The sequence below is a fragment of the Colius striatus genome, chromosome 3, assembly GCF_028858725.1.
Source record: "Colius striatus isolate bColStr4 chromosome 3, bColStr4.1.hap1, whole genome shotgun sequence".
NCBI classification, from domain to species: domain Eukaryota; kingdom Metazoa; phylum Chordata; class Aves; order Coliiformes; family Coliidae; genus Colius; species Colius striatus.
This window is the reverse complement of record NC_084761.1, coordinates 48,513,668-48,541,102: the sequence shown is the minus strand read 5'-3', so window position 1 is coordinate 48,541,102 and position 27,435 is coordinate 48,513,668. Positions and strand designations below refer to the sequence as shown.

The 27,435-nt window shown below is 39.3% G+C and overlaps 1 protein-coding gene across 1 annotated transcript in view; it reads right to left on the bottom strand.

The window, feature by feature from the left end:
* Positions 1–4,161, bottom strand: part of HPGDS (hematopoietic prostaglandin D synthase) — a 29,579-nt gene extending 25,418 nt beyond the window's left edge. The window contains exon 1 of the mRNA XM_061993323.1: positions 4,123–4,161. The gene's annotated coding sequence lies outside the window, so the exon portion shown is untranslated. The remainder of the gene's footprint in view (positions 1–4,122) is intronic.
* Positions 4,162–27,435: the final 23,274 nt, after the last annotated feature.

Sequence of the window (27,435 nt, the reverse complement as noted above, 5' to 3'; positions counted from 1 at the left end):
GGTTACTTGCAACTTATGATAGAAATCAGCCTCCTAACATGAGAAGAGTTTTTAAGGTGTTGCTGTGGGATTACTGAGGAGCACTAATGTTATAAGTCACCTGATGAGCGAAGCTCTGCTGTGTGAGTGAGGGTTTTAAAGTTTGATCTGTCAAAGCGTGGGTTTAAAAAAGAGGCTACAGGAGACCTTAAAGAAATTACCGGACCAACAAAGCTCCAGGCTTGGTTTGCTGATGTGAGAAATCAAGCTCTAGAAATATCCTTCAAGAGCACAGGGGAAAAAAGGAAAAAAAAAAAACATTTTGGTGAAAAGGGAGTATTAGAAGAATACTTATTCAAAGAAATTTTTTTGAAGATGAGAGTCCAATGTGACTGGACGGTGAATGAGTGGTCACAGACAAAACTGTTGTTGAAGGAGAACGCTCTGGGTTTTTTCTGAGATGATTTTGTAGCTGCTGCTCTTCATGTGACTGCCCCTCAGGCAACTACAGTCAAAATGATAAAAATTCAAATATTTGAAGGTCACCTCATTCAGTTTAGCTGAAGTGAATAAGGGAGCACTTGCAAGTCAACAAACAGGTAAAAGGAGGCAGCGATCTGGTGATAGACAGCGCTTTGTTGTTCTGCATAGTCAGCAGGCTACTCCTTCTGCCTCATGTGCCTCTTCTGTTTAGGGCCTGAGCATCTGTACTCAGCTTTCTATCTGATCCTCAGTCTTTTGAATTGCAGCTACTTGGCTCCGGTTTTATAGAAATAACTTTTCAAATTGCTTGGTGCAGCTTCCCAAGCTGTAATGAACTTCAAATGAATAATTGACTGTGAAATACTGGTTAATAAAATTGCAAGTGGAGAGATCTCAGGAAGGATGCAGACTGAGGAGTGGTTTAGATAATTTCTCAGGAGAGTTTATTTAAGCCTTTATTTCCTCATCAGATGTTTTTAAGAATTCCCTTAAGGGTTCTGTGGTAGAAAAACAGCCTAAATGGTCTTAATTCTTGCCAGCAACAGTCATTCCTGTAAAATTCATGACTTGCATCTGTCTCTGTAGTCTTCAGATAAATCAGCATGTCCTCACAATATCCCTGCAAAGCAGAGCTCAGTCGCAAGTCGTGTTGCTGTGTGTTAAATAGTTTAACCAGCTCTCCAAAGCCAGCTGCTGGTTTTGCCAGGATGACTTCATATACATTTCCTGAACTCTCAAGTTTGTCCAGAACAGTAATTTGTATAACAACTGTGTAGGCCACCTAGCATCTTTTCTTGGATATGGGGAAAAAAAAAAAAAGCTTTTTTTCCTATCGCAGACATGTGTATGTGTGTGAATGTACAATGGGGAGTACAAACACCAGCTCCTTCCCTCGCTATTCTAACCTAGTTTGCTCTTGAACTGTCACATGTTGTGAATCTTCTGCACAATTTACCAAAAATTCACATCACAGGCAGGAAAGAGTAGCACAGTAGCCTGCGCTGTACACATCCCAGGTGAGACTTGGCAAGGTTTAATTCACTTTGCTGAGTTCTCCAGCACCACGCTTCAGGTCTTCTTGGTCACAAATCTCTGGTGTCCTCCCGCTCTGCTCTGGGCTGCCTGGCACCAGCATAGTGGGCTGAGGCACAGATATCATCTATCTTCAGATAATTTGAAACTGGTTTGCAGTCAGAGTGAGCCTGAGAAGACCCAGAACTTTACTACATTGTCAGTCTTCTTGAGAGGACCAGAACTGATGATTGTGGACCTACAGCCCTGAGCAACACCTAGGCAGAAGGCTGGGAGCCGCCTAGATTTGTCCACCAGCGGTATATGTCCAAAACGCATGAATTATTGTCACAAACTGCTTGGTATGTAAAACCCTGACCTATTTGTCCATATTCTTAGAAAGAAAGTACTTTCTGAGTAGCAGTTTGTAGCTGCTTTCACCTTTGTTCATAGAATCACCAGGCAGAGCCTGGCTCTGGTGCAGTGCCTGTTGCTGCAGGCTCTTGGCTCTGCCCCAGAGTACCCTGCTACCCAAAACATGCACCTTTACCTGAGGCAAACAGTTAGAGACTGGTGTCCCACATTTGTTATTTCCTTTTAACAAACATCAACTAAAGAAAGATTGTGAGACAGTTCAAACAATCCTTTCTGTATGCCTGCCTTTGTTCTCACTTTGTCATCTGCCACCCAAATCAGAGATGTGTCTGTCTGGTATTGCTGAATGTCCTTGCCTTCTCTCCTATCTCACTTCTTGTTCACACTTTACAGAGTCATTCCTGCAATGTTTTTAGTTACTTCTAAAGAGATGCAAAATTAAGCATTTCGTTTTTTCCAGTTCATTGATGTAGCTTTTTTTCTGGGAGTTTTAACAGTGACTAACGGGCAAAAGGGTAAAGAATTCACCTGTTTGTGATTTGTAATATATATGATAACTCTTCGCCTGATACAAAGAGGTACAGCTTCTAGTGGCATTGCATGCCACTTGCTAATCCAACACCAGCAACATGTTAGTACCTCCCAGGCAGCATAATTATTTGCCTGTCAGACTTTGATCAAAGGTATTTTGAAAGTGAGAGTTGCCTTCAGTTGCTTAGAAGATTGTGTATGGCAGACAGCAACCAGAAATCTTAAGAACAGGAGAATACGTTTGTCAGTGGCACAGAAGTGTGCTGCACTGAGGACAACTGGCTAACGTGCTTGTATGTGTGCAAACCCAGAACTCTAAGTATTACTTTGTATATATTTTCTATTTAAAACTTGGAGACTCACAGTCTTACTTCTGTCTGAATAGAACTGATTGTGTGTCTGAATGTGCGTGTGTCTGTGGGAAGGAGTAATTCACACTATGTATACAGTCTTTGGGAAAGATAGATTCTGGTTTTGATTAAAGAAAACAGAAGAATAAACAAAAGTAAACTTACAAAATACCTCCGTATCTAATTTCTTTTTCTTTGCAAAAGTTGCAACTTTGGAATATGGAAGTACCAGTGTTTATAAACTGTTCTAAGGAACATAGAAGTCCAGGAAAATTACTTTATAGCTACAGTTTGTTTGCCTGGATAGTATGAAATGAACACTGAATAAAGTATTGCTTTTGATAGGAAATGTGTGCAGGAGGATTATGCACACAGGCGAATGACAACAGCTAGAATTTAAAGAGGGAAAAAAAACCTGAACAGCTATTCAGAGTAACATTTTGAAGTAAATTAAAAAAACAAACCCCAAAACTCAACAGCAAAAAAAAAAAAAAACCAAAAAAAACCCAAACCTAGTGAATTTTGATAACGAGAAAAACTGAGAGAGTGGAAGCAGATGCAGGAGATTTTCCTATATAGAATAATGGTGGGAATTAATATGAGAGCACATTAATCCACTGGTGAACCAGAAGACGGGAATTTGGAAAATGAATGGAACAATACACAAAAATGACCCAGAGGAATTGGTTGTTGCTGCTTAATATTCATCTAATTCCTTTGACAGCCTAGATTTGGCTAGGTTACATAAGTGAATCCATATAAGTCAGCCTTTGCATCTAATAGAATATTGCTTTGAAATGGTTTTTCACTTACTGAAAACTCCCTGCCGACTGTCAGGAGCTTCTCCACACCAGCTTTTTGCTGCTGTGCTGATGAGGCTTTTGTTCTTTGCAAAGTGTCTCTCTGACACATACTGCTGATTATCAAAATAGCTCAGTGCTGATAGCATCAGGCACTGGTGAGAAAGGAGGGCTAGTAATCTGCCTTTTTCCCTCGAGGAAAGCAGTTCAGAACTTCTTTGGCCTGATTATAGTAGTGCATGTGACTGTACAGATGTCTTAAGTACAGCTGGCAGTTTAAAGTTGCCTGCAAGTAGCAAAGAAGATACATAGATGCGGTACTTGAGTTACACTTGCAGCCGCTGCGTAGTGCTCATGTTTATCCCTCGCTATGCCAGTAGCACTAGTCAGAGAATCATGTCAAATAAACCTAACAAAACTCTGGAAATTAAATACTCTCAGTACTTGCTCTAGATGTAGCGTAACTTAATGAGATTAACCCCCGCACAGCTGGCATGACAATAGCCCTAAAGAGGGCAGAATAGGATTATAAGAAGAAAAGGGAAAGAGAGGAGCCAGGCTGTAGCAGTAAGCAAAGCTGAAGTAGAACTCACTCTGGCAGTGATATGTGGATGCTTCCTCAGTGCACAGGAGTCCCTCCAAGTGCCGGCTTCAGTGGGAAAGGCTCATTTATACTGTTTATTAATATGCAAACCACTCCCCATGACAAGTATGCCGTCATGACTCTCTCACCCCTCTCACACACACAGACATACACACACAAGGCGAATGCATCATCCCCTGAGATAACAAGTTTTATGAGTTTTTTCGATTACTACAGCAAATTGAGTCCTGCTTGTGTTCAAGGGCAAGAAATACTTTAAAGTGTCATTTAGAAAAAGCCAATTTTAAAAAGACACTAGGGAGATGAGTCAGATGATGCATTTTTTTTTAAATGTAAAAAGTGTGGAGTAAGCTGAGAAATGTCTGTCACCTTATTTCTAACTAACGTGAAGCTCTACAGTATCTGATCTAATTGTAGATCAATGCCTTAAATAGTTGCAATCTCATTAAAATAGAGAAATTAGAAATAAAAACAACCAACAAAAAGAAAATATAACTTATGAGACCATGTCAGAAAGAAAGAAGTTAAGTTTGCAGGTTTTTTGCTGTTATCAGTGAGAAAAGGAGATTTGAGCAAACACTGTCCATGAGTAATGCACATTAGTAGTTAGAGCTATCTGATATTATTTTTTCTACTCTTGTTGTATGCTTTTGATTATTTTTTCTTTTTCCGTTTCAATTGTACTTTGACTGTAACAAAGTCCACACAATGGTGCTGTAATTTGTTTGCTTTGTGAATGAGCATTACACAGTAATATTGGAGCAAAGATTTCTGGTGCTAGAGAGGTAGGTCTGATGTGTACCACACAAATCAGCTTTAAGGCCTTGTTCCCTTTGTATAGATAAATGATTGTGGATGTTCTTTGCAGCTACAGAAACTGTTACTAACTAAAGCACTTTCCTTGCTTTTCGACTTGCCTTGGCTGCAGGTTTATGTTTAAACATTCCCTCTCACCAGTATTTCAATGTGTTGGGGGCGGGGGGGTATTTTTGAGCACATGCTCAGAAGGGAAGTTTAAAGTGATTTAACTGAACCCGTATTTTAGTAGTTTTTTGATTGCTGATTGTACATAAAGCAGCCTCTGTGGTGTTCCTTGAGTTGCAGAGAAGCTTCCGAGATGTTTTTCCTCGTTTTGTTAGCAGAAAACTGAAGTGATGTTTGTGGTTCTCAAAAACTTTTCTCTTGGAGACAAGTAAATGGAATATGAAACAAGCCATAAGGAAGTTTAATTCATTTTGAGTTGAAGCAGAGCATGGAACGCAGCAGTATGTTGTGGAATCTAGCCATCAGCCTTTTCAAAGAGAAGCAGAAATTATTTTCCAGAAACTTTTCAACAGACAGCCATTTACTCCAATCTCGACAAGGTTGCCAGCCATAATAATATATTATGAAGCCTTAGTCAGAACACTGGTAATCTAGCTTTTACTTCCAATGTGAGGTGGTTAATGAGTTAAAACCATACTCTCACTTCAAGAATTCCCTTTCGGTTGGTATGAAGTGCAAAGCATTTCTTTGCACTACAATTATACCTCAAATGACTGATAAAGTAGCAAAAAGTTCATTTTCCCTTTGCCTGTAGGAAATCTTTCATGTGGATCAGAGAGAAAAGCTTTCCAACCTGTGGCAGAACTGCAGTGAGACCAAACTTCCTATTTTGAATGGTTAACTCAGTCCTTTTCCAGTGGAATCAATGCTCAGGGCATGCACTGTGGTCAGTGATTATTCCCTGCCCTCTAAGGGCTCTTGAGCACCTTAGGGTCCCGCAGAGAGGGTAGTTATACAAACAGTGGTATTTCCAGAGACTGCTGCTCGGGAGTACCTATTACTTTGGTGAGTACAGCTCTTTGCAAGATCACAACATAGGTTTCTTCTCTCGAAGAAAGAATTCTTCCCTTCTGTCAGATTCTGCTCAATGCATATATGAGTAACTATCTCCCGCACCTCCTGAAATGGCAAGTGATTTGTGCCTGTAAGTTTAAAGTAATGAAGTTAATAATGCACTGAACTGATTTAACCTTAGCTCCCTCTGATTACTTCTTACAGATTAAACTCTCCATTTCTGTTACCCATTCTGCCTGCAACAGTTGCTTGTGACATGAAAAATTTGCTGCACTGTCAGTATGCAGTCAAGGTGGAACTGTGTGTCAGTTTGTCGCATGAGGCTCTTCACCTGAAGAGTCTTTTGCTTCTACCCAAGTTCTGGAAGCTTTCTGACCACAAACCGGTCAAGATCATGATGAGTTACACAAAGTATGTATAAAACCTGCATGGAGAACATCCTTTCAGGTCAGACACCTTCTCTTCAGACTGTGGTCTCTTCATGTGTCCATCTGTGGTGAAATGCCCTGTGACACAGCACTTTGTGCTTTGTCAGTTTGGCCTTTGGCCACGGAGCAACACCCAGTTTCGTTGCAGTGGGCTGAGCCCCGTGGACAGCTTTGCAGGCACGTGTCTGACAATTTTGTTGAGTCATCCCAAGCCAGCAAAAAGATGTTTTCTGTGCGTTTTACACAGGGACGGGAAGCCATTACCTAAATTACATGTTCTCTTTCTTGACCATCTCAGATGCTCTTCTCTCAATTTGAAAGCCCTAGATAAATGCAGAGGAAGTCATATGGATTAAAATGAAATCCAAGATTTAGTTTGGCAGATGTCCCTTTCAGAGCATTCACAGGCTATTAGGGGATCAGTGTGCTATGAGGCAGTTCTCCTGCCCTGTGATTCCCTAGGCATTGTGGGATTTATCTGGCTATTGTCTTACAAACAGCCCTTCCCAACTCTTCTTTCCCAGCTACTGCTTCACCTTACATAGCGTTAATAGTTAAGATTTGAAGCAAGACACTGTATCTCCTGCTTTTGCCCATTTTTGTTGTAAGGCTGTACAATGAGATAGCTTGCTTACTCTGTGTGTCTGTAGAAACATCCACAGCCAGCTTGCTTTGAGAAAAATAAGGGTCCAGCTCTCCCTGAGCTGAAATCAGAGTAAAAAAAATGACCGTGCTGCAGATTTCTACCTGCTGGAAGGGAAATCCCAATCAGGCTTTTATGGCAAGTGAACTTTTACACTGCACAAGATATGACCACCATTATCGAGGCTGCTAACTTGTAGTTAGTAAATCTACTTGTGTGTCTGGGAGAATAAATCCACTCATGACAGAAATTTCACTCTAAATTTAAATACAGCCATAGTATCTTCTTCCTTAGCAACTTCCTCACCCCATCATTGCTTTAAAAGAAAAAAAAAAAGTTATTTAAATTAGAGTGTTAGGCTGTTGTTACATACTTCAGCAAATGAACATGGAGTGTGTTCCAGGAAGTGACAATTTTTAAGTCCCTTAATGGAAGATATTAGGCCTGTATTTAGAAACCTGTAAATGCAGCAAAGGTTCTGGACTTTTTATGTTTGTATGTAATACAATACAATTTGTCTTCTCTTTTAGTAATCAGTAAATTCAGCTAGAGAAATACAGCTTCAGACAGACCTACCGTTTGGCAAACACAAATTTAAGAACAGTTTTGCTCAAAGAAGTGCTGTGGGAGGATTGAAAATACAAGGCACTTATTTTTTAAAAAGTTGACATGTTTAAATGTTTTATTGTGAATTAATATTCTTATTGCTTTTTAAAATTTGAAATATAATAATAAAAAAATTGATTGTGATTTAAAACCACCATCTGTCTGAACATAAGCTCATTCTAACATTGCAGCTTGATTTGCTCCTGTACATTGTATTGCTTTGTGAATTATATTTTGTGAAAAGTATTCAGAAGTTACAAATGCATTTGAAAGAAACTACTAATTCTTAATGAAATGTACTTCTAGTGTTATTGTAGCTCTAGTAAAAGGTAGTGTTTAATGATCAATGAGATCATTAAATGAGCAATAATGAGATTTGCCTTTGAAGCAGAGCAGCTTAGATATGTAATGGACTACAGAGAAGCCTGGAATTTTGAGGTTTGTTTAGCTAATCATTTTTTTTCTTCTGCTCCTGGCAGCCAGGAGCTATTGTGCATAGAATGAAAGCATCAACTGAAAGACTCATCTTCATATTGCTACATGGAGAGCAAAAGCAATAAAAAGCAGATCATTAGACAGAGTTCTTCACGTTCAGAAGTGGTCTCTTGGCTATAGTCATAAAAAGTAGGAAACTTCATGGGTGCATAAAAGTGAAAGACCCCGATCCAAAGCCCAGTGAAGCTGGCTTAAGGGTCTGTGTTAACTTCAGAAGCCCTGGTCTCAGATGCTGGTTTTGCATTTGAAAGTTTGGGCAGGATGACGATGGCTCACTTAGTTGAAGTGTTTAGAATTACTCTTTCTAATGTGTTTGCTTGAGTGTTTCAGTTAAGTAACGTTCAGTCCTGAGTCAGCTACCAGGCTACCAACTTTCTCAATCTTAACACTCCTATTTATGAGACAGTGGCCAAGGTAATGAAAACCCACTTACCCTACAGAACATACTTATTCTAATAGCTTCTCTGGCTCAGAGGAGCAATGATGCTCTTCCCAGCTCATAAGGAGTTATATGCATACATGACATTTAAGCTCAAATTCTTGATGAGTAGCCAGAGAGGATCCATCTATTCAGAGGATACAGTTCAGCACAGAGACATAGAGTGGAGGCCCTTGGTATGTCAGCTGATGGCTGATGCAAACTCATTTGTGGTCTCTGTCCTGATGCTTTGTTTCCCCTTACATCCTGCAAAACTCTCTCATTGAACTGAAAGAAACACATAACCAAGTCAGGGCCAGTCAGCTGCTTTTCTTATTTCAATTGATGTTTTGTTATCTTCCTGTAAAAGGGAAGTAAGTGTTAAGAAATAAGTATCTGTGTACAAGTTGCAGAAGATAGGAGAGCTTTGTTCCTCATTTCATGTGTGTCGTCAGAGTATCGATGAAAACTGGAGATGCTGTTTGTTCATGTTTGGATAGATAAATCACGAGGTTTTGTCCCCTTGTAGAGCCTTGCAATTTTATTGCACTGCATGAATACCCACATAAAGGAATCAGATGTGCTTTATGAGTAGGAGAATAATCTGTGATTCACAGAACTAGGCCAATGCAATTAGTGAAATGTTAAGCCTTGTAACGTAATGTAACGTGCTGTCTGCCCTATTCTATCCACATCAGTTTCAGCAGGGATAACATTACACAAAGGTATTGCTTAACACGCAAATATCAAAAGCTTTGGAAGAGAAGCCTGCTTAAAAAACATTAAGCTGATTCATCTTGTGAACAAGTACTAAATGGTCTCGCTAGGAAGCCCCTGGGGAGCCCTGAGCCAGTACAGGACATGGACAAAGAGGGCACACTTGCTGCAGTGCACACATAAACTGAAAGGCTGAAGGAGAATAAATCCTTTACTTCAACCTTTTAAAATGTTAGAGTTCCCCAAAAATAATTTCTCCAATGACATCCTTTGTGATTCCACAAAATGAATCATTCAATATGACATTCTCTTTCAGGGAAATTAAAGTGGATTAAGAGGAACAGGATTTTAAACTTTGTGGCTTTTGCCTTTTGGATTTTTTTGTTGTTATTGGTTAGCAGGTTTTTTTTCTTTTTCAGATTATTGCTATAGGAGGAGTTTTCTGTTCCTGAAAGGATGTGGGGAGTGATCTGGCAAAGGGAATGACACAAAAGGATTGATGTCTAAGCCTTAGTTTTGCTAAGGTGCCAAAGGTGCCTGGAGAAGCACATAAGTATTTTGTCCTGCTTTCCAGCAGCAGCTGCTCTAATCACAATAGAAATCAGTGCTGATATATTCAACATAAATGCACTACAGGAGTGCTTGCATTTGTTTGCAGATAACAGACATTACCTAGTTCTGTAGCAAGCCTGTGTTGAAAGCTCACTGTATCCCCAAAGTATTGGTGTGCTGAAGGAGGTCGGACGAAGTATATGTATAATACACATAAAAAATCCCTATTGAAAATACTAGGTAACGAATTTACTTGTTTATCTGAAACATTGGATATTTTTGTTCAATTGTTGATCTTGAGCAAGAACTAACGCCAAGGGACTAAGGCAGTTCTTGGAACTGATTGTAGAGACAGAAAGATGAGATGGTGGATCTCTGTGCTCTAGAAAAAATATTGAGTTCAAAAGCCAGAAAAGCTTTGAGCATGAAAGTCACTAGAAAATTCACAGAAATGAATAGAAAGTTGTCTTGGATTTATAAGCAAGGAAATCGTTTATTTTTTTGTGCTTAAGGAGAAGGGACTCTGTGTATTCTCTTTCTCAAAGAACATGTCAAAACAAAAACAATCTGACTTTTGGATTGCTAGCTGTTCTCCCTCCTCCATGAATCAAACAATAGTCTGAAGTGCTTAAACAGAAGCTACTCAGATGTTCCTTGTCTGAATTTATACTGGATACAGAAAATGCAATATAGGTAAAAGGAGGTTAGCCTCCTTTATTCTTTGCCCCATTCATTTATCTGATGGTTTCTGGAGCACAGCTTGATCAGATAACATGTGTTCCCAGATGCGGTGGATGAGATGTGCACAGGCCACACGCAGCATGTAGTGGTGCTTCTGTCTGACTGAGGGTGAGGGGGAACTTGAGCAGACATTTGCTGCCTTGCCCCACAGTACAATCACTTGTCCTCCCAACCTTTCCTTCCCATCATCTTTTTAGGTTGGTTTTGTGTTCAGACCTGTGAGCGTCTCTTTAAGGGTACTTGCAAAAACCACAGGCAACCGTGTGCAGTGGGCAGCTCTGTTCCTGATTTTCCCAAAGAAAGAAAAGAAGCCTACAGCTAGGTGTGTGGATCTGGAAGCGATTTCTAAATCTAGCCATAGATATTTTACTGCTTTATTTCTTGTCCTGGTCTGCAGATGTTAAGGCCAGAGGTTAAATTTATTATACAGTGTCTTTTGTTTAGTGGCTTAAAGGGCAGTAGAAGATGGAGTTAGTATTTGTTTGATCTTACACAGGTATAAACTGCAGAGCTAATTAAAAAATCAATAAGTGAAATGATTCACGTGAGAATCAATTGGAAGAAGCTCTGTAAGGAAAGCAACAAGGAGTGCCTTTGTCTTCAGATTCTCCTCTCACAGCTCAGAGAACAAGGGGATGTCTGCTCTTTTCTTTTTTTCTCACATATCAAAGAGGGAAAAGTAGCCCTGCCAGCATTGCACATGGAAGCATGATCCAGGTCAAAACGCACTTTTCAACAGAAATTGTACTCTATGTTCCCACTCTGATAACCAGACATCGTGATTATTTTGAAAGTGCAGAGCAAAGCTGCCAACACTGTCTCTTTAAGCTGCTTCTGTAGAGGTAAAATGGAAGAATTATATTTTCTGGTAACATGTGCATTTTAGCTTTGGGATGGTATTTGGAGGTACTGTTAAGTGCCTCAAATATATTTGGGTGAAAAGATGTGTACATCCTTAGCAATCAGACAGAGATATTTGCTCATAACAGTGCAGTTTTCAAAGGGATAGAGATGGCACTGAACAAGTGAGTAGCTGAAGGAAGTAACTTTTCGGTAAAATGATCTTATATAAAACAAATTCAATTACAGTTTTCTGTCACTGCATAATTATTCATCCACTTCAGAAGTTTGAGCTTTAATTCATGTGAAGACCAGAGCTTGCTCTCTTAGAATTTCTGGATTTGTGTGCTTTTCTCCTCAGTGTAACAGAAAATAACATGAAATTCCTCAAAATTTCCAGAGATAAGTCTTTTAAGGTCACTATCAACTTTTATTGTCTCCCCAAAGTCAGAATATGTTCTACTTTCCACCTGCTTCCCTTGCAGAAGTCTGAAGTGATTAAGATTCTGGTTTGGCGAATTATTCCTAATAGTTTCCAGTTCTGAATGCTGATCTACAGTATCTGATCTAATTGTAGATCAATGCCTTAAATAGTTGCAATCTCATTAAAATAGAGAAATTAGAAATAAAAACAACCAACAAAAAGAAAATATAACTTATGAGACCATGTCAGAAAGAAAGAAGTTAAGTTTGCAGGTTTTTTGCTGTTATCAGTGAGAAAAGGAGATTTGAGCAAACACTGTCCATGAGTAATGCACATTAGTAGTTAGAGCTATCTGATATTATTTTTTCTACTCTTGTTGTATGCTTTTGATTATTTTTTCTTTTTCCGTTTCAATTGTACTTTGACTGTAACAAAGTCCACACAATGGTGCTGTAATTTGTTTGCTTTGTGAATGAGCATTACACAGTAATATTGGAGCAAAGATTTCTGGTGCTAGAGAGGTAGGTCTGATGTGTACCACACAAATCAGCTTTAAGGCCTTGTTCCCTTTGTATAGATAAATGATTGTGGATGTTCTTTGCAGCTACAGAAACTGTTACTAACTAAAGCACTTTCCTTGCTTTTCGACTTGCCTTGGCTGCAGGTTTATGTTTAAACATTCCCTCTCACCAGTATTTCAATGTGTTGGGGGCGGGGGGGTATTTTTGAGCACATGCTCAGAAGGGAAGTTTAAAGTGATTTAACTGAACCCGTATTTTAGTAGTTTTTTGATTGCTGATTGTACATAAAGCAGCCTCTGTGGTGTTCCTTGAGTTGCAGAGAAGCTTCCGAGATGTTTTTCCTCGTTTTGTTAGCAGAAAACTGAAGTGATGTTTGTGGTTCTCAAAAACTTTTCTCTTGGAGACAAGTAAATGGAATATGAAACAAGCCATAAGGAAGTTTAATTCATTTTGAGTTGAAGCAGAGCATGGAACGCAGCAGTATGTTGTGGAATCTAGCCATCAGCCTTTTCAAAGAGAAGCAGAAATTATTTTCCAGAAACTTTTCAACAGACAGCCATTTACTCCAATCTCGACAAGGTTGCCAGCCATAATAATATATTATGAAGCCTTAGTCAGAACACTGGTAATCTAGCTTTTACTTCCAATGTGAGGTGGTTAATGAGTTAAAACCATACTCTCACTTCAAGAATTCCCTTTCGGTTGGTATGAAGTGCAAAGCATTTCTTTGCACTACAATTATACCTCAAATGACTGATAAAGTAGCAAAAAGTTCATTTTCCCTTTGCCTGTAGGAAATCTTTCATGTGGATCAGAGAGAAAAGCTTTCCAACCTGTGGCAGAACTGCAGTGAGACCAAACTTCCTATTTTGAATGGTTAACTCAGTCCTTTTCCAGTGGAATCAATGCTCAGGGCATGCACTGTGGTCAGTGATTATTCCCTGCCCTCTAAGGGCTCTTGAGCACCTTAGGGTCCCGCAGAGAGGGTAGTTATACAAACAGTGGTATTTCCAGAGACTGCTGCTCGGGAGTACCTATTACTTTGGTGAGTACAGCTCTTTGCAAGATCACAACATAGGTTTCTTCTCTCGAAGAAAGAATTCTTCCCTTCTGTCAGATTCTGCTCAATGCATATATGAGTAACTATCTCCCGCACCTCCTGAAATGGCAAGTGATTTGTGCCTGTAAGTTTAAAGTAATGAAGTTAATAATGCACTGAACTGATTTAACCTTAGCTCCCTCTGATTACTTCTTACAGATTAAACTCTCCATTTCTGTTACCCATTCTGCCTGCAACAGTTGCTTGTGACATGAAAAATTTGCTGCACTGTCAGTATGCAGTCAAGGTGGAACTGTGTGTCAGTTTGTCGCATGAGGCTCTTCACCTGAAGAGTCTTTTGCTTCTACCCAAGTTCTGGAAGCTTTCTGACCACAAACCGGTCAAGATCATGATGAGTTACACAAAGTATGTATAAAACCTGCATGGAGAACATCCTTTCAGGTCAGACACCTTCTCTTCAGACTGTGGTCTCTTCATGTGTCCATCTGTGGTGAAATGCCCTGTGACACAGCACTTTGTGCTTTGTCAGTTTGGCCTTTGGCCACGGAGCAACACCCAGTTTCGTTGCAGTGGGCTGAGCCCCGTGGACAGCTTTGCAGGCACGTGTCTGACAATTTTGTTGAGTCATCCCAAGCCAGCAAAAAGATGTTTTCTGTGCGTTTTACACAGGGACGGGAAGCCATTACCTAAATTACATGTTCTCTTTCTTGACCATCTCAGATGCTCTTCTCTCAATTTGAAAGCCCTAGATAAATGCAGAGGAAGTCATATGGATTAAAATGAAATCCAAGATTTAGTTTGGCAGATGTCCCTTTCAGAGCATTCACAGGCTATTAGGGGATCAGTGTGCTATGAGGCAGTTCTCCTGCCCTGTGATTCCCTAGGCATTGTGGGATCGATCTGGCTATTGTCTTACAAACAGCCCTTCCCAACTCTTCTTTCCCAGCTACTACTTCACCTTACATAGCGTTAATAGTTAAGATTTGAAGCAAGACACTGTATCTCCTGCTTTTGCCCATTTTTGTTGTAAGGCTGTACAATGAGATAGCTTGCTTACTCTGTGTGTCTGTAGAAACATCCACAGCCAGCTTGCTTTGAGAAAAATAAGGGTCCAGCTCTCCCTGAGCTGAAATCAGAGTAAAAAAAATGACCGTGCTGCAGATTTCTACCTGCTGGAAGGGAAATCCCAATCAGGCTTTTATGGCAAGTGAACTTTTACACTGCACAAGATATGACCACCATTATCGAGGCTGCTAACTTGTAGTTAGTAAATCTACTTGTGTGTCTGGGAGAATAAATCCACTCATGACAGAAATTTCACTCTAAATTTAAATACAGCCATAGTATCTTCTTCCTTAGCAACTTCCTCACCCCATCATTGCTTTAAAAGAAAAAAAAAAAGTTATTTAAATTAGAGTGTTAGGCTGTTGTTACATACTTCAGCAAATGAACATGGAGTGTGTTCCAGGAAGTGACAATTTTTAAGTCCCTTAATGGAAGATATTAGGCCTGTATTTAGAAACCTGTAAATGCAGCAAAGGTTCTGGACTTTTTATGTTTGTATGTAATACAATACAATTTGTCTTCTCTTTTAGTAATCAGTAAATTCAGCTAGAGAAATACAGCTTCAGACAGACCTACCGTTTGGCAAACACAAATTTAAGAACAGTTTTGCTCAAAGAAGTGCTGTGGGAGGATTGAAAATACAAGGCACTTATTTTTTAAAAAGTTGACATGTTTAAATGTTTTATTGTGAATTAATATTCTTATTGCTTTTTAAAATTTGAAATATAATAATAAAAAAATTGATTGTGATTTAAAACCACCATCTGTCTGAACATAAGCTCATTCTAACATTGCAGCTTGATTTGCTCCTGTACATTGTATTGCTTTGTGAATTATATTTTGTGAAAAGTATTCAGAAGTTACAAATGCATTTGAAAGAAACTACTAATTCTTAATGAAATGTACTTCTAGTGTTATTGTAGCTCTAGTAAAAGGTAGTGTTTAATGATCAATGAGATCATTAAATGAGCAATAATGAGATTTGCCTTTGAAGCAGAGCAGCTTAGATATGTAATGGACTACAGAGAAGCCTGGAATTTTGAGGTTTGTTTAGCTAATCATTTTTTTTCTTCTGCTCCTGGCAGCCAGGAGCTATTGTGCATAGAATGAAAGCATCAACTGAAAGACTCATCTTCATATTGCTACATGGAGAGCAAAAGCAATAAAAAGCAGATCATTAGACAGAGTTCTTCATGTTCAGAAGTGGTCTCTTGGCTATAGTCATAAAAAGTAGGAAACTTCATGGGTGCATAAAAGTGAAAGACCCCGATCCAAAGCCCAGTGAAGCTGGCTTAAGGGTCTGTGTTAACTTCAGAAGCCCTGGTCTCAGATGCTGGTTTTGCATTTGAAAGTTTGGGCAGGATGACGATGGCTCACTTAGTTGAAGTGTTTAGAATTACTCTTTCTAATGTGTTTGCTTGAGTGTTTCAGTTAAGTAACGTTCAGTCCTGAGTCAGCTACCAGGCTACCAACTTTCTCAATCTTAACACTCCTATTTATGAGACAGTGGCCAAGGTAATGAAAACCCACTTACCCTACAGAACATACTTATTCTAATAGCTTCTCTGGCTCAGAGGAGCAATGATGCTCTTCCCAGCTCATAAGGAGTTATATGCATACATGACATTTAAGCTCAAATTCTTGATGAGTAGCCAGAGAGGATCCATCTATTCAGAGGATACAGTTCAGCACAGAGACATAGAGTGGAGGCCCTTGGTATGTCAGCTGATGGCTGATGCAAACTCATTTGTGGTCTCTGTCCTGATGCTTTGTTTCCCCTTACATCCTGCAAAACTCTCTCATTGAACTGAAAGAAACACATAACCAAGTCAGGGCCAGTCAGCTGCTTTTCTTATTTCAATTGATGTTTTGTTATCTTCCTGTAAAAGGGAAGTAAGTGTTAAGAAATAAGTATCTGTGTACAAGTTGCAGAAGATAGGAGAGCTTTGTTCCTCATTTCATGTGTGTCGTCAGAGTATCGATGAAAACTGGAGATGCTGTTTGTTCATGTTTGGATAGATAAATCACGAGGTTTTGTCCCCTTGTAGAGCCTTGCAATTTTATTGCACTGCATGAATACCCACATAAAGGAATCAGATGTGCTTTATGAGTAGGAGAATAATCTGTGATTCACAGAACTAGGCCAATGCAATTAGTGAAATGTTAAGCCTTGTAACGTAATGTAACGTGCTGTCTGCCCTATTCTATCCACATCAGTTTCAGCAGGGATAACATTACACAAAGGTATTGCTTAACACGCAAATATCAAAAGCTTTGGAAGAGAAGCCTGCTTAAAAAACATTAAGCTGATTCATCTTGTGAACAAGTACTAAATGGTCTCGCTAGGAAGCCCCTGGGGAGCCCTGAGCCAGTACAGGACATGGACAAAGAGGGCACACTTGCTGCAGTGCACACATAAACTGAAAGGCTGAAGGAGAATAAATCCTTTACTTCAACCTTTTAAAATGTTAGAGTTCCCCAAAAATAATTTCTCCAATGACATCCTTTGTGATTCCACAAAATGAATCATTCAATATGACATTCTCTTTCAGGGAAATTAAAGTGGATTAAGAGGAACAGGATTTTAAACTTTGTGGCTTTTGCCTTTTGGATTTTTTTGTTGTTATTGGTTAGCAGGTTTTTTTTCTTTTTCAGATTATTGCTATAGGAGGAGTTTTCTGTTCCTGAAAGGATGTGGGGAGTGATCTGGCAAAGGGAATGACACAAAAGGATTGATGTCTAAGCCTTAGTTTTGCTAAGGTGCCAAAGGTGCCTGGAGAAGCACATAAGTATTTTGTCCTGCTTTCCAGCAGCAGCTGCTCTAATCACAATAGAAATCAGTGCTGATATATTCAACATAAATGCACTACAGGAGTGCTTGCATTTGTTTGCAGATAACAGACATTACCTAGTTCTGTAGCAAGCCTGTGTTGAAAGCTCACTGTATCCCCAAAGTATTGGTGTGCTGAAGGAGGTCGGACGAAGTATATGTATAATACACATAAAAAATCCCTATTGAAAATACTAGGTAACGAATTTACTTGTTTATCTGAAACATTGGATATTTTTGTTCAATTGTTGATCTTGAGCAAGAACTAACGCCAAGGGACTAAGGCAGTTCTTGGAACTGATTGTAGAGACAGAAAGATGAGATGGTGGATCTCTGTGCTCTAGAAAAAATATTGAGTTCAAAAGCCAGAAAAGCTTTGAGCATGAAAGTCACTAGAAAATTCACAGAAATGAATAGAAAGTTGTCTTGGATTTATAAGCAAGGAAATCGTTTATTTTTTTGTGCTTAAGGAGAAGGGACTCTGTGTATTCTCTTTCTCAAAGAACATGTCAAAACAAAAACAATCTGACTTTTGGATTGCTAGCTGTTCTCCCTCCTCCATGAATCAAACAATAGTCTGAAGTGCTTAAACAGAAGCTACTCAGATGTTCCTTGTCTGAATTTATACTGGATACAGAAAATGCAATATAGGTAAAAGGAGGTTAGCCTCCTTTATTCTTTGCCCCATTCATTTATCTGATGGTTTCTGGAGCACAGCTTGATCAGATAACATGTGTTCCCAGATGCGGTGGATGAGATGTGCACAGGCCACACGCAGCATGTAGTGGTGCTTCTGTCTGACTGAGGGTGAGGGGGAACTTGAGCAGACATTTGCTGCCTTGCCCCACAGTACAATCACTTGTCCTCCCAACCTTTCCTTCCCATCATCTTTTTAGGTTGGTTTTGTGTTCAGACCTGTGAGCGTCTCTTTAAGGGTACTTGCAAAAACCACAGGCAACCGTGTGCAGTGGGCAGCTCTGTTCCTGATTTTCCCAAAGAAAGAAAAGAAGCCTACAGCTAGGTGTGTGGATCTGGAAGCGATTTCTAAATCTAGCCATAGATATTTTACTGCTTTATTTCTTGTCCTGGTCTGCAGATGTTAAGGCCAGAGGTTAAATTTATTATACAGTGTCTTTTGTTTAGTGGCTTAAAGGGCAGTAGAAGATGGAGTTAGTATTTGTTTGATCTTACACAGGTATAAACTGCAGAGCTAATTAAAAAATCAATAAGTGAAATGATTCACGTGAGAATCAATTGGAAGAAGCTCTGTAAGGAAAGCAACAAGGAGTGCCTTTGTCTTCAGATTCTCCTCTCACAGCTCAGAGAACAAGGGGATGTCTGCTCTTTTCTTTTTTTCTCACATATCAAAGAGGGAAAAGTAGCCCTGCCAGCATTGCACATGGAAGCATGATCCAGGTCAAAACGCACTTTTCAACAGAAATTGTACTCTATGTTCCCACTCTGATAACCAGACATCGTGATTATTTTGAAAGTGCAGAGCAAAGCTGCCAACACTGTCTCTTTAAGCTGCTTCTGTAGAGGTAAAATGGAAGAATTATATTTTCTGGTAACATGTGCATTTTAGCTTTGGGATGGTATTTGGAGGTACTGTTAAGTGCCTCAAATATATTTGGGTGAAAAGATGTGTACATCCTTAGCAATCAGACAGAGATATTTGCTCATAACAGTGCAGTTTTCAAAGGGATAGAGATGGCACTGAACAAGTGAGTAGCTGAAGGAAGTAACTTTTCGGTAAAATGATCTTATATAAAACAAATTCAATTACAGTTTTCTGTCACTGCATAATTATTCATCCACTTCAGAAGTTTGAGCTTTAATTCATGTGAAGACCAGAGCTTGCTCTCTTAGAATTTCTGGATTTGTGTGCTTTTCTCCTCAGTGTAACAGAAAATAACATGAAATTCCTCAAAATTTCCAGAGATAAGTCTTTTAAGGTCACTATCAACTTTTATTGTCTCCCCAAAGTCAGAATATGTTCTACTTTCCACCTGCTTCCCTTGCAGAAGTCTGAAGTGATTAAGATTCTGGTTTGGCGAATTATTCCTAATAGTTTCCAGTTCTGAATGCTGATCTACAGTATCTGATCTAATTGTAGATCAATGCCTTAAATAGTTGCAATCTCATTAAAATAGAGAAATTAGAAATAAAAACAACCAACAAAAAGAAAATATAACTTATGAGACCATGTCAGAAAGAAAGAAGTTAAGTTTGCAGGTTTTTTGCTGTTATCAGTGAGAAAAGGAGATTTGAGCAAACACTGTCCATGAGTAATGCACATTAGTAGTTAGAGCTATCTGATATTATTTTTTCTACTCTTGTTGTATGCTTTTGATTATTTTTTCTTTTTCCGTTTCAATTGTACTTTGACTGTAACAAAGTCCACACAATGGTGCTGTAATTTGTTTGCTTTGTGAATGAGCATTACACAGTAATATTGGAGCAAAGATTTCTGGTGCTAGAGAGGTAGGTCTGATGTGTACCACACAAATCAGCTTTAAGGCCTTGTTCCCTTTGTATAGATAAATGATTGTGGATGTTCTTTGCAGCTACAGAAACTGTTACTAACTAAAGCACTTTCCTTGCTTTTCGACTTGCCTTGGCTGCAGGTTTATGTTTAAACATTCCCTCTCACCAGTATTTCAATGTGTTGGGGGCGGGGGGGTATTTTTGAGCACATGCTCAGAAGGGAAGTTTAAAGTGATTTAACTGAACCCGTATTTTAGTAGTTTTTTGATTGCTGATTGTACATAAAGCAGCCTCTGTGGTGTTCCTTGAGTTGCAGAGAAGCTTCCGAGATGTTTTTCCTCGTTTTGTTAGCAGAAAACTGAAGTGATGTTTGTGGTTCTCAAAAACTTTTCTCTTGGAGACAAGTAAATGGAATATGAAACAAGCCATAAGGAAGTTTAATTCATTTTGAGTTGAAGCAGAGCATGGAACGCAGCAGTATGTTGTGGAATCTAGCCATCAGCCTTTTCAAAGAGAAGCAGAAATTATTTTCCAGAAACTTTTCAACAGACAGCCATTTACTCCAATCTCGACAAGGTTGCCAGCCATAATAATATATTATGAAGCCTTAGTCAGAACACTGGTAATCTAGCTTTTACTTCCAATGTGAGGTGGTTAATGAGTTAAAACCATACTCTCACTTCAAGAATTCCCTTTCGGTTGGTATGAAGTGCAAAGCATTTCTTTGCACTACAATTATACCTCAAATGACTGATAAAGTAGCAAAAAGTTCATTTTCCCTTTGCCTGTAGGAAATCTTTCATGTGGATCAGAGAGAAAAGCTTTCCAACCTGTGGCAGAACTGCAGTGAGACCAAACTTCCTATTTTGAATGGTTAACTCAGTCCTTTTCCAGTGGAATCAATGCTCAGGGCATGCACTGTGGTCAGTGATTATTCCCTGCCCTCTAAGGGCTCTTGAGCACCTTAGGGTCCCGCAGAGAGGGTAGTTATACAAACAGTGGTATTTCCAGAGACTGCTGCTCGGGAGTACCTATTACTTTGGTGAGTACAGCTCTTTGCAAGATCACAACATAGGTTTCTTCTCTCGAAGAAAGAATTCTTCCCTTCTGTCAGATTCTGCTCAATGCATATATGAGTAACTATCTCCCGCACCTCCTGAAATGGCAAGTGATTTGTGCCTGTAAGTTTAAAGTAATGAAGTTAATAATGCACTGAACTGATTTAACCTTAGCTCCCTCTGATTACTTCTTACAGATTAAACTCTCCATTTCTGTTACCCATTCTGCCTGCAACAGTTGCTTGTGACATGAAAAATTTGCTGCACTGTCAGTATGCAGTCAAGGTGGAACTGTGTGTCAGTTTGTCGCATGAGGCTCTTCACCTGAAGAGTCTTTTGCTTCTACCCAAGTTCTGGAAGCTTTCTGACCACAAACCGGTCAAGATCATGATGAGTTACACAAAGTATGTATAAAACCTGCATGGAGAACATCCTTTCAGGTCAGACACCTTCTCTTCAGACTGTGGTCTCTTCATGTGTCCATCTGTGGTGAAATGCCCTGTGACACAGCACTTTGTGCTTTGTCAGTTTGGCCTTTGGCCACGGAGCAACACCCAGTTTCGTTGCAGTGGGCTGAGCCCCGTGGACAGCTTTGCAGGCACGTGTCTGACAATTTTGTTGAGTCATCCCAAGCCAGCAAAAAGATGTTTTCTGTGCGTTTTACACAGGGACGGGAAGCCATTACCTAAATTACATGTTCTCTTTCTTGACCATCTCAGATGCTCTTCTCTCAATTTGAAAGCCCTAGATAAATGCAGAGGAAGTCATATGGATTAAAATGAAATCCAAGATTTAGTTTGGCAGATGTCCCTTTCAGAGCATTCACAGGCTATTAGGGGATCAGTGTGCTATGAGGCAGTTCTCCTGCCCTGTGATTCCCTAGGCATTGTGGGATCGATCTGGCTATTGTCTTACAAACAGCCCTTCCCAACTCTTCTTTCCCAGCTACTGCTTCACCTTACATAGCGTTAATAGTTAAGATTTGAAGCAAGACACTGTATCTCCTGCTTTTGCCCGTGTTTTGTTGTAAGGCCAAGTGTAATGAAAATCCAGTTACCCTACAGAACACACTTATCCTAATACCTTCTCTGTCTCAGAGGAGCAATGATGCTCTTCCCAGCTCATTAGGTGTTATATGCATACACGACATTTAAGCTCAAATTCTTGATGAGTAGCCAGAGAGGATCCATCTATTCAGAGGATACAGTTCAGCACAGAGACATCATCCTTCAGTTATTTGTTCCTCTCCTTTCTTGAATAAACTGCAGACTTTTAAGGAATCAAAATCATAAGAACCCTCCCGCTTTTGACACATTCTGCCATATAGCTGACTTCAAGCATCTAGAAAATACTATGAAGACTGTAAAGGGGCTACATATCTTTTGCTGTTAAATTCATAGTATTTTTTTGTTATTGTTGGTTTTGTAATGCAGCCTCAGTGGCAACCTCCACTGGTATACGTACAGCAGCTCCCTCTCCATGTTTGCTGCATATGCTGGGGATGTTACTATTGCACTGCTTAGAGTAGTTAGACAAGCACAATTGTCACTTCACCAGAAAAGATATTGGGTTTGATTGCAACTGGTGGCTAAAAGTCCTTTGTTAACAGAAAGGAACAACACCACCACCAAAAGTTAAAAGTACAATGTGAAAAGACTGAGTTCCATAGTCTTGTAGACACTGATACTTTTGTAATTGTACACTGCCAGGACGAAAAAGGTGTGGACGTTGATGTAAAATGTTAGATTTACTTGTACATATTTTAGACCATGCCCTCTACCATCCTAAAATTATAGGAAAACATAAATTTCTTAAACTTACAACTATTTTGATGTCTTATCCTAAATATTTTGCTGTAATCTTAAGGCTTTCGCAACATCATCTTTATCTGCAAGTATGTTTTAGCGAAAACAGATTTTTCCAAGAGCCTTAAATACCTGTGTAAGTTGTTCTTGTCTCCATGGGGATGGGTTTTTTTACTGTTTTGATAAATAAGATAATTTCTTACCCACAATTTCTTGTGGAGTTTTGACCTACTTAGCAGTGTCTTATCAAATGGCACATGGTTTAACATACAAGGCTATTTTACGTTAAGCATTGAAATTGTGAATATACAGCAGCCCACAAGTGACAGAGGCATCCCCCTTCCAGCCCTCTGTATGTTAAATAATCACTGCACTTCCCCAGGGGACTGAAACTGAGACAAGATAACAAATCTGTCTGTTTTCTTTTTTGGTGCTCAGTTTTTCTGGAAGTCATGATGAAACCACTCATCTTTTCAGACAATGCGTCCTTTTGTTTCCACTGATTCAGAGAGTGGAGGGGAAAGCAGGTTGCAACACCAGGTCTGGAGAAACTGACTGTGTTGTTAGAGTGTGGTGAAATATCAGGCTTAGGGTTGCACCAGGCTGGTTGCATGCCTAAAGATAAAGCAGAGGTCCAACCCTAGATGTTACGCTGTCAGACAGACAGCTTGCCTGCAAGCAGTCTTCTCACTTTACCAATCTCCTGATTTGTCTGAATGAGTGAAGAGGGAGTTTTTGCTTTATCCAGGTCATCTCCTGAGTTTCTTAGAAGCTGCCCAAGCCATATTTGTCTCATTTCCACCTTGACCTCCCTGCTGACCTACATATAGCTTCTTTCCCATCACACAGCAAAATAGCTCAGAGATATCATGAGATCCCTCCTCGAAGGATGGCAATCAGACCTGGAGCAATGCATCAAGGCTAAATGAGCTTGTGATTTCTCAAATGTCTCAGCTCCAAGTGCTGTGTCCTGCACAAGTCCTCGTCTGTGTGCAAGCAGGTTTGCAGTCTTGCTGTGCCCAAGAGAGAACTTACTCGAGTGCCTCTGTCTCCTTTCAGATGTGATTTTCAATTTATTCTTTTTTCCAAATTGCTGCATTCCCCAAGAGGAGATGATCCTGTACCATTTCCTTCTGTGCTGTGTGAAAAACGTAGTGTCTTTAAGTGGTTACATAATCTGCTTCTCACTGCAGAATACATAATCAGGCAAAAGAAAATCATTGCCGAATATGCTCACCACATGCATATACCTCTTCTTCCATGCTAAAATGCTCCCTACTGTGTATTTTCTGCTTTGAAATTTCTTCTTTTGTCAAGATGTCAGTAAACTTGCTAAGTTCCTTTTAATTCTTCTTTAGCCAAACTCTGCTATTATAGAGGCCTTCTATTTTTCCTCTAAAGAAACAGCAAAATCTTTGGAGAGTTCTGGCTTTTTTGACAGTTTTGAAGAGATGAAAGTGGCTTTTTGTTCACAATAGTTAATTGATTATTTTGCAGACTTTTGAAAGCTGTTGAGTTAAAGTAACTGAAATTGAAGTTGTACATTCGTTTAAGGAAGTCAGTATAAAAGAAAGAGGAAAAGTATTATCTGTCTATACCTTGTACTGTTGATCCTTTACATGAATGGGAATAATTCAGGCCAGAAAGGAAATGAGAAGAGTCTGCAGGTGATAAAATCCAGCTAGCAAGGTAAGGATGCCTTTTTTTGGAGTTGTCTGTGGACATTTCTGTCCTTTGTAGAAGCTGATGAGTGATATTTCTCTTTCCAATCTGAAATGGATCAGTTACCTTCTGATAGAAATCAAAAGGGGTAAGGGCTTCAAGGATATTATATGAGACACAGTACAGTGCTCTGGAATGAAAGTACAGCAAGAGTTTATCTTGGGAATAGCCCTTTGTACATGTTAGTATTTGAAAATAAGGGAGGGTTTTCTCAACTGTAGAAGTACATTTGTTGATTTAGTTACTCAGTGACTCAGATATGTATTTACTCTCTTCAGGGGAACAAGAAAAGGATAAATATTATTGACACTGATCCTCTAAGTTTAGCATAATTTCCACTTTCTCGCAAGGTTTATTTTACATAGGTGCTTCTAATCCTAAGCAGAGAACTGAACCAAAAGCAATCACAGGCAATGCACAGGTTATCTCTTCTAACACAATGGATTGCTGGAAAGAGGATTTGCCCTTTGTATGACTTTGACTGCTAACATTTTAGCCAAAAATTTATGCTGCAGATGACATGTTTGTTCCATTGCTGAAGCCATCTTTGACCTCATTTCCTCACCCTATCTGCCAACTAGAGGCTGATCAATAGGAACTATTTGCAGTTACTTGTAGCCTAATGTAAACTAAAGATCGATGATATGTGGTCAAAAGCATAGTAGTAATAGAATAATTATCTAATGTTGCTGCTCCAGACCATGGTGTTAATGTTAAGAGTTGTTTAGTTTGGAAACAACCTCTTGAGATTTTCTAGTCCAGCCCCATCTGCTCAAGTAGGCCCAGTTACAGCCTGTTGCTCAGGTCCGTGTACAGTTGGGTTTTTAATATATCCACAGCCTCTCTCAGGCATACTGTTCCTGTGATTGACCACCTTTACTGTAAAAAAATGCATTCTTGTGTTCAGATGGAATTTCATGTGATTTAGTCCTTGGACACTATATCGATTGTCCATGGGCACTACTACTAAGCAGAGTTTAATTCCCTTATCTTCATTCACCTCCCCTTGGGTATAAACATTGATAAGATTCCTGAGCCTTCTCTTCACCAGGCTGAACCCCAGCTCTCACAGCTTCCTCATGTATCAAAGATTTTCTAGTCTCTTAGTCTTCTTTATGGCCCTAGGCTGTCCTCATTCAAGTAAACTCATATTTTGATTTTATTGAGACACCCAGAACTGTGACTGAAGCTGGTGAAGGACCAGAGAGAATCTAACACTGTTTGTGGACTTGAGCTATCTTCTGGGAAAAGTTTTGCTACCAAATAAAATTATGCAAATGTAGAACTTATTCCAGGAAGCTGTTACACACTCTCAATTCCCATAGCACTTGCTGTGAGCTATTGGCACTAAGTAAAAGATTATTGCATCATACACAACCGAAATGTGAAATAACCTAGCCTGTTTATGGTTAAGTTAGATTTAAATCCACTTATTCCTAAGTAGGGTCTGGATGGTGATGTTAATTTTAATAAACTGAGAAGACAGATCATGGATGTCAAAACCACTGACATTATGATCTATAGCTTTTTTTCTTCTCTTCTCTATTGGGGCACAGTTCTGAAAATGGTCTTTTCTCTAAATTTTAAATTAGTGACTATCTTCCTAGTCACAGGCTGGGAGGCTTATTAAATAAGTCTTGAATCACTCTCTGATTCTGAAATAGTGAAGACAAAACCTGGAAGCAGTTTCACATTCTTATGAATAGCATACATGAGGAAATGTAATTCTCAGCTTATGAGTACTGCAGACAATCAAGATGCTTTAAGCTGGTTTGAGAGTAATGTTTCCTCCCTTGAATACTTCTGGTCTGAGTGAGTATTTCTTAGCTTTAGGAGACCTAAATCAGTTTATAGAATCATAGAATCATAGAATGGTAGGGACTGGAAGGGACCTTTAGAGATCATCTAGTCCAAATCCCCTGCAGAAGAAGGTTCACCTAGATCAGGTCGCATAGGAACATGTCCAGGCGGGTCTTGAAGACCTCCAAGGAAGGAGACTCCACAACCCCTCTGGGCAGCCTGTGCCACTGCTCCCTCACCCTCACAGTGAAACAGTTTTTTCTTATGTTTAAGTGGAACTTTTTGTGTTCCAGCTTCATCCCATTACCCCTTGTCCTGTTACTAGCTACTATAGAAAAGACAGATGTGTCAACCTCCTGACACCCACCCTTTAGATGTTTATAAATGTTAATAAGATCACCCCTCAGCCTCATCTTCTCTAGACTAAACAGCCCCAGTTCCTGCAGCCTTTCCCTATTATAATTAATAGGGCAAAAAATTGTTCTATAGGCAGCAAGTTATTCCATATCTGTTTTCTGTAAGTCCTGGTGCATGTCCTTTGAAATGTCCAGCAACCTGTGCTGAGTGAAACTCACCTTTAACTGTGACTTGTACAGCTTCAATGTGATTAAGGAATCATTTCAGAAGAGCTGCAATACAAATCAACTTTGTGATACCTCAAAAGTAGGGCAGGGTTAAAGTAATGTCATTGTGCCACTTCCAAAGGTTTGTAAATCATAGAAGAAGAGAACACAGTGGATTGTCAATGAATAAGGAAGAGTGGATAAAACTACACTGTATTGTTTAAATCAAAGTTAAAAAATAAACTCTTTATTTATAGGAGTGCGTATTCAGGAAATCTAAGGCAAAATGCTCCTTGGAATATGTGCATGACAACTGGGATAAAGGCTGACAAAATATAAAACCAGAAATATGATATTCCAGCCCATATCCATTGCAATAACTATCTGCAGTAGAAAAGAGATTTGCTTCTTTTTTTTTATTTACAGAATTGAAATTTAACAAATTCTTTCTCTTCTTGCTAATGTTAGAATCTTGTTTCCCCAAAATGAGTGTTTCTAGTTATATATTCATGGAAGTGCATCTGGAACTCAAATGCGCCATGTCTAAGTGCTGTACTGAATATAGATGTAAATGTAAAACTGGATACTATAAACTATAAATAACTGCCTTAAAAATAAACTTAATTTGGGAGCTCATGCTTGAGTGAACAATCCTGTTTTCCATAAACATCCACTCAAATCTGAAAGT